The sequence below is a fragment of the Mirounga leonina genome, unplaced genomic scaffold, assembly GCF_011800145.1.
Source record: "Mirounga leonina isolate KUSES-001 unplaced genomic scaffold, KU_Mleo_1.0 Mir_165, whole genome shotgun sequence".
Lineage (NCBI taxonomy): Eukaryota > Metazoa > Chordata > Mammalia > Carnivora > Phocidae > Mirounga > Mirounga leonina.
In genome coordinates this window covers 79,388,369-79,394,368 of record NW_023270415.1, presented here as the reverse complement: position 1 = coordinate 79,394,368, position 6,000 = coordinate 79,388,369, and the positions used below count along the sequence as shown (strand labels likewise).

Here is a 6,000-nt window from a genome sequence, read left to right as displayed (position 1 = left end):
ACGGGGCTCAGACTCCGGTCCCCATCGGGCTCTGACCCTCCGGCGCGCGCCCCCGCCCAGCCTCCACGGCCGCGCGGAAAAAGCGCGCCCGGGAGGCACGCCCACCCTGCCGAAGGGGCTCTTGTTCGGCCCACCGGTAGTTCCGAGCATTAGCGGTGGCGCGCCTGTGGGCGCTTGGTCTCCGGGGCGGCCGGGAGCCCGCAGGGCGCGGGGGCGGCCACTCCGCAGGGGCCTGGCAGGTCCCCCCCCCCCACTCCTCCCGGTGCTGAAATTTGACCTGCGCGCCTTGAGTGGCTAGAAAGTGGCGCGGGGACAGGGCAGGCCCCGCCCTCGGCGTGCCGCCGCCGGAGCCGAAGCTTCTCTGCTCCCCCGCCCCTCCCCTCTCGTCCTCCTCCCCGCCTCCCCTGCGTTCCTCCCAAAACCCGGAGCGGAGCTCGGGCCCGGAGCGGCCCCGAGCATGCGCAGGAGGGTGCCGGCGCGGCCGCCGGTCGGAAGCGCCAGCTCCGAGGGGGGGAGCGGTCGCAGAGGCCGCTCGGCCCCGCCGCCCGCCAGGCCGTTGGCTCCCGCTCCGGGCTCGGGCCGCCGGCTGTGTAAGTGCGAGGTGGGGGGCTCCGGGCTAGGGGTCGGCCGGCTGCGGGAGGGCTGCCGGTGTGCGGCGGCAAGCGAGCGCGCGAGTCAGCCCGCACCTGCCCGGGCCGGGGTCCACTTGGCCCCTGCCCCGGCCTGCCCGGCGCCCGCCGCACACCTCCCCGGGGCCGTGCCCGCACCCGCCGCCCTGGGGCCGCGGCCCCTGCTCCCTGCGGCGCGCGGCGGCGGCCCCCTGCCCTCTTCCGCCTGCCGCGACCTGGCCCCCGGGCCGCGTGGGGCCGGGGATCCGCGGCGCACGCTGGTCTTCGGCCCGGGGCGCCCCTCCGGTCCCCGCCCTCCGGGCTGAGAGTGCCTGAGACCCAGCTCCGCGGTCCCGGGCGCCGGGTGCTGCCATGAGCGCCTCTGTGGTCGACTCCAGCCGACCCACGGGGTCGTGGGGAAGGGAGCGTGCCAGCGCTGTGCTTGCTGTGGCCAGCCGCCTCTCGCGACCCGCCCCCTGCACCTTGCCACCGCACAGGCCTTCTCACCCACACTTGTCTGGTGTTCAGATAGGATGCCTGCTGAGCTCACGTGTCTTTATAGAGAGAGGGGTTAAAATGTTGAAAGCAGGGCTCGCCCTAGTTCAAAGTGAGCTGAAGGCAGGGGGCTGGGACGTCCTCCATCCATCAGCCCCCCTCCCCCGAGTTTAAACTAGACTGTCCGTTTTTGAGAAATAGTTACAGTCACTTCCTCGTCCAGCCCAGCTGGTGTTTGTTAACGTGAAAGGACAGGACTCCAGGCGTGATGTCGGAGACCCAGGAATATTGCCATGCTAAAGATCCAGCAAGGTTATGTTTGTTTTTCTTAAATGGTGTGGCAGACTAGTAGTAGAGAGGGACAAACGGTTGTCAGGAAATATTTTTAAAAATAACTGCTTTATTGAGAGACCGTTCACGTACCGCAGAATCTACCCATTTAGAATGTACAGTGCCCTGGTGTGCAGTCGTGCGGACATCACTGTACCAGAACGTTTTTTACCACTTCAAAAGGAAACTCCGTACTCACGGGCAGGCACGTCTTATTCTGTCCTGCAGCTCCCGGCAGCCACTAATTTACTTTCTGTCTCCAGGATTTGCGTGCAGTGGGCATTTCATATAAACGGAATCATACACCGTGCGGCCTTCTGTTATTCGCTTCTTTCACTGAGCATCATGTTTGCAAGGTTCATCCATGTTGTAGTAGTATCAGTACTTTGTTCCCTTTTATGGCTGAGCAATGTTCTCTCATTGGACAGACCACATTTTGTTTATCCGTTCATTAGTTGATGGACAATGGTGTTGTTTCCACTCCTTGACTATTAAGAATAAGGCTGCCATGAACCTTTGTGGACAAGTTTTTGTGTGGACATGTGTTTTCAAATCTCTTTGGTATGTACCTAGGAGTAGAATTGCTGTTTATATGGTAGCTCTGTGTTTAACTTTTGGGGGGAGCTACCATGTTGAAGAAATATATATATATATATATATATTTTTTTTAATTATTATTTTTTTTATTCTTATGTTAATCCCCATACATTACATCATTAGTTTTAGATGAAGTGTTCCATGATTCATTGTCTGTGCATAACACCCAGTGCTCCATGCAGAATGTGCCCTCCTCAATACCCACCACCAGGCTAACCCATCCTCCCACGCCCCTCCCCTCTAGAACCCTCAGTTTGTTTTTCAGAGTCCATCGTCTCTCATGGTTAGTCTACCCCTCCGATTTCCCCCCCTTCATTTTCCCCTCCTGCTATCTTCTTCTTTTATTTTTTCCTTAACATATATTGCATTATTTGTTTCAGAGGTACAGATCTGAGATTCAACAGTCTTGCACAATTCACAGCACTTACCAGAGCACATACCCTCCCCAGTGTCCATCACCCAGTCACCCCATCCCTCCCACCCCACCCCCCACTCCAACAACACTCAGTTTGTTTCCTGCGATTAAGAATTCCTCATATCAGTGAGGTCATATGATACATGTCTTCCTCTGTTTGACTTATTTCTCTCAGCATAATACCCTCCAGTTCCATCCACGTCGTTGCAAATGGCAAGATCTCATTCCTTTTGATGGCTGCATAATATTCCATTGTATATATATACCACAGAAGAAATATATTTTTGATGTTTTTTTTAGTATATGTGCTGCCGAAGCGAGCACTTTGATGGTTTTTTTAAATGATTTTATTTATTTGAGAGGAGAGAGCGAGACAGAGAGAGCTAGAGAGCATGGGGGGAGGGGCAGAGGGGGAGGGAGAAACAGGCTCCCCACTGAAGAGAGAGCCCGATGTGGGACTCGATCCCAGGACCCTGGCCGATGACCTGAGCTGAAGGCAGACCCTTAATCAACTGAGCCACCCAGGTGCCCCTATTTTCGATGTTTTAATGTTTGTATTAGATTAGTCTCAGAACCTGGCTCAGTGCCAGGTCTTATTTTGTCAGCTTCTCCCTTGAAGAAACCAGTGGAAAAGTATGGACTCTGGCGCCTGGCTCCAGTTCATCACCTACTGATGAGGAGACCTTGAGCAGAATGACTGAGCCTTATTTCATCTGTTCGATTGAAGATAGTGATCTCATTTCTTAGGGTTGATGGGAAGTCTAAATAGGATACATTATAGATAGCCCGGTGAATGTCCTCTTTCTACCTTATGTGAGACAGATTTGCTCCCATGTAAGATGCATATTTTGAATTTGGGGCAAAAGTGAACAAGAAGTTTGTGATACTGAGCTGCTTCAGGGAAAACTCTTGCTTGAGTTTGTAAGGTTTATTGACCCGTGGCACGGATTTGATTGCTGGTGTCTTTTTAGTGCCTAGTCAGAACTGGAAGGGACCCAGAGGGTTCATTTAGTCCGGGGTGAGTTAGTTGTTTGGATTTCATAGATCTGCAAATTCCAGAAAACTGGAGGGTCAATAATAGGGATGTCAATTTTAATTTTCGCCCAGACAGGACAATGGAAAATAACCACCATCTACTCTCACCGACATTTCATAAAAGCAAGAATGTTTTAATGTCAAAAAATGTGGAGGTTCATTACCTAAACATAAATTATAACACTGGTTAATATTTATAAAGCACTTACCAAATATACCTAAGTTTAGTTTTATTAGAAGTTCACGCAGTATTCTACTTTTTCTCATTTTACTTCAGACTAGAGAAATTGAGCATCTGTCCTGAGACCCGTGCCCAGGACCCGCTGTCCCCTATCTTCAGGTGGATCTGCAGCTGAATCCACTTGCCTCTTTGTGCGTCCTGTTTTCTTGCTCATAGAGGAAGGTATTTGCAGGACCAGCAGCATAGCCTGCGGGTTGAGGACAGGGCAGAGTCTGGGCTCTAAAACTAGTTGACATGCTGATCACTAGGCTGTGAGCTACTTGAAGTTGGACCTTCTCCCTTTTTTAACCCTTGAAAAAAAATTTATTTAAAGATTTTATTTATTTATTTATTTATTTATTTATTTATTTATTTATTTATTTATTTGTTTATTTGAGAGAGCACACTGAGGCAGAGGGAGAGGGAGAAGCAGGCTCCCCGCTGAGCAGGGAGACTGACGTGGGGCTCCGTCCCAGGACCCTGGGATCATGACCTGAGCCGAAGGCAGCCGCTTCACCAACTGAGCCACCCAGGTATCCGTAACTCTTGAAAAATTTTGAAATACAGACTATAGCAAAGGTATATGTGATGTGTATGTATAGTTTAAAGAATCACAAAACAAATGCCTCCACGTCTGCCATTTGGCTTAACTTCCGAAGCCTGCTGTCTCACTCCCGAACGGCACTCCTCTCTCAAGCAACCACTACCCAAGTTTATTTTTCTTTATAGCTTTACTTTGTGTGTAAATATCCCTAAACAATACGTTGTGTAGTGTTTCCTGTTTTTGAACTTTATGTGAACGGAATTGTACGGCTTGTACTAATCCACGACCTACTTTATTTGCGCATCACACTGTTGAGATTCAGCCGTGTTCCCGCAGGGTCGCTCTGGGCCATTCATGTTCCGGGTTCTGTAGTATTCCATTGCGTTAAAAGGCCACAGTTTACTTGTCCACTCTCCTGACAGTGGACATTTGTGTTGTCTCTAGTTCTGGCTTCTAGGATCCTTTGTTGATGTCTCCTGCCATCCACATGTCAGAGTTGCTCCAGGAGGGAAGTTCCTGGGCGCAGGACATACCAGTCCGTATGCCTGCTGTCTTAGGAGAGTTACTGTGATCTATATCTTTGTAAACATTTGGTGTTTTTCATACTCAAAATGTTTTGTCTGTGTAGTAGCATGATTCACAGTAGCCCAAAGCTAGGAGCAGCCCCAGTGACCTTTGATGAATGAATGAGTAAATAGTGTATCTATACAGTGGGATATAAGCATTGAAAAAGAAGGAAATTCTGATCCACTACTATAACACGGATGAACCTTGAAGACCTGCTAAGTGAAATAAGCTAGTCACGAAAGGACACAGAATGTGTGATTCGACTTAGATGAGGGACCTAGAGCAGTTCAATTCATAAAGATAGAAAGTCAGAAGGTTTGCTGCGGGGGTGCTGGGGAGAGCAGGCGTGGGGAATCATTGTTTACCGAGTACAGAGTGTTGGGTCGGGGAGATGGAGAACTTCTGGAGACGTTTGCATAGCAGTGGGAATGTCCTTAATGCCCTAGAACTGTACACTTAAAAATGGTAAGTCTCGTGTATATTTTACCACAATACAATTTTTATTTTGTCATTTTATTTTGGGTGTGAAATGGCCTGTCACTGTGACTTCAATATGCTTTTTCCTGGTTGCCATCAAGGTGGGGCATCCTTCTGTACCTGTCCTGGCTATTTGAGTTTTGTCTTCAAAGATGCCTCTTTGAGCGTTTTGCCCATATTCTGATTGGGTGATGTTGTCTTCTTACACATGAATTACCTGTTGTCTTGTGTCATTTGTTGGAGAGCCTGTCCTTTCCTACCATGCCTACAGCGGCACCTTTGCCGTATTTCAAATTGCCGTGTACGTGTGGATCTGGTTCTGGGCAGGATTACATTCCATTTTTCTTTTTATCCCTGGGCCAGGATTGTGCTGACTGTAGCGTTTTATTTGGCCTTTTTTCCCCCACACAGAGGTACTGAAATACCATTTATATACCGTACAGTTGACCCATTTAAATCTACGGCTGAGTGGTTTTTAGTGTATTCACAGAGCTTTGTAGCCACCACCACAGTTTTGGGACATTTCATCGCCCTCAGAAGAAACCCTGTGTCCTGTTAGCATTCGCAGGTGTATCTGGTCCTGCTCTTGGGGGGCGGGGAGGGGGGCACAAATGCCCCTCCTCAGTGGTGGTTCTTCAGAAGTTTCTTGGCTATTCTGGACCATAAATTAATTTGTTATATTCCACAAAAATTCTGGTAGGAGGTCTAATCA

General features: G+C 49.9%; 1 protein-coding gene across 4 annotated transcripts in view; it reads left to right on the top strand.

The window, feature by feature from the left end:
• The first annotated feature begins 477 nt into the window (after nucleotides 1-477).
• The window catches only part of TRAPPC9 (trafficking protein particle complex 9), a 545,767-nt gene continuing 540,244 nt past the window's right edge, over nucleotides 478-6,000 (top strand). For 2 of the 4 annotated variants that reach the window (XM_035011999.1, XM_035011998.1), the window contains exon 1: nucleotides 511-590. The gene's annotated coding sequence lies outside the window, so the exon portion shown is untranslated. Of the gene's footprint in view, nucleotides 591-4,216; nucleotides 4,234-6,000 lie in introns of those variants that run through there. The other 2 variants (XM_035012000.1, XM_035011997.1) reach the window with 2 other exon arrangements.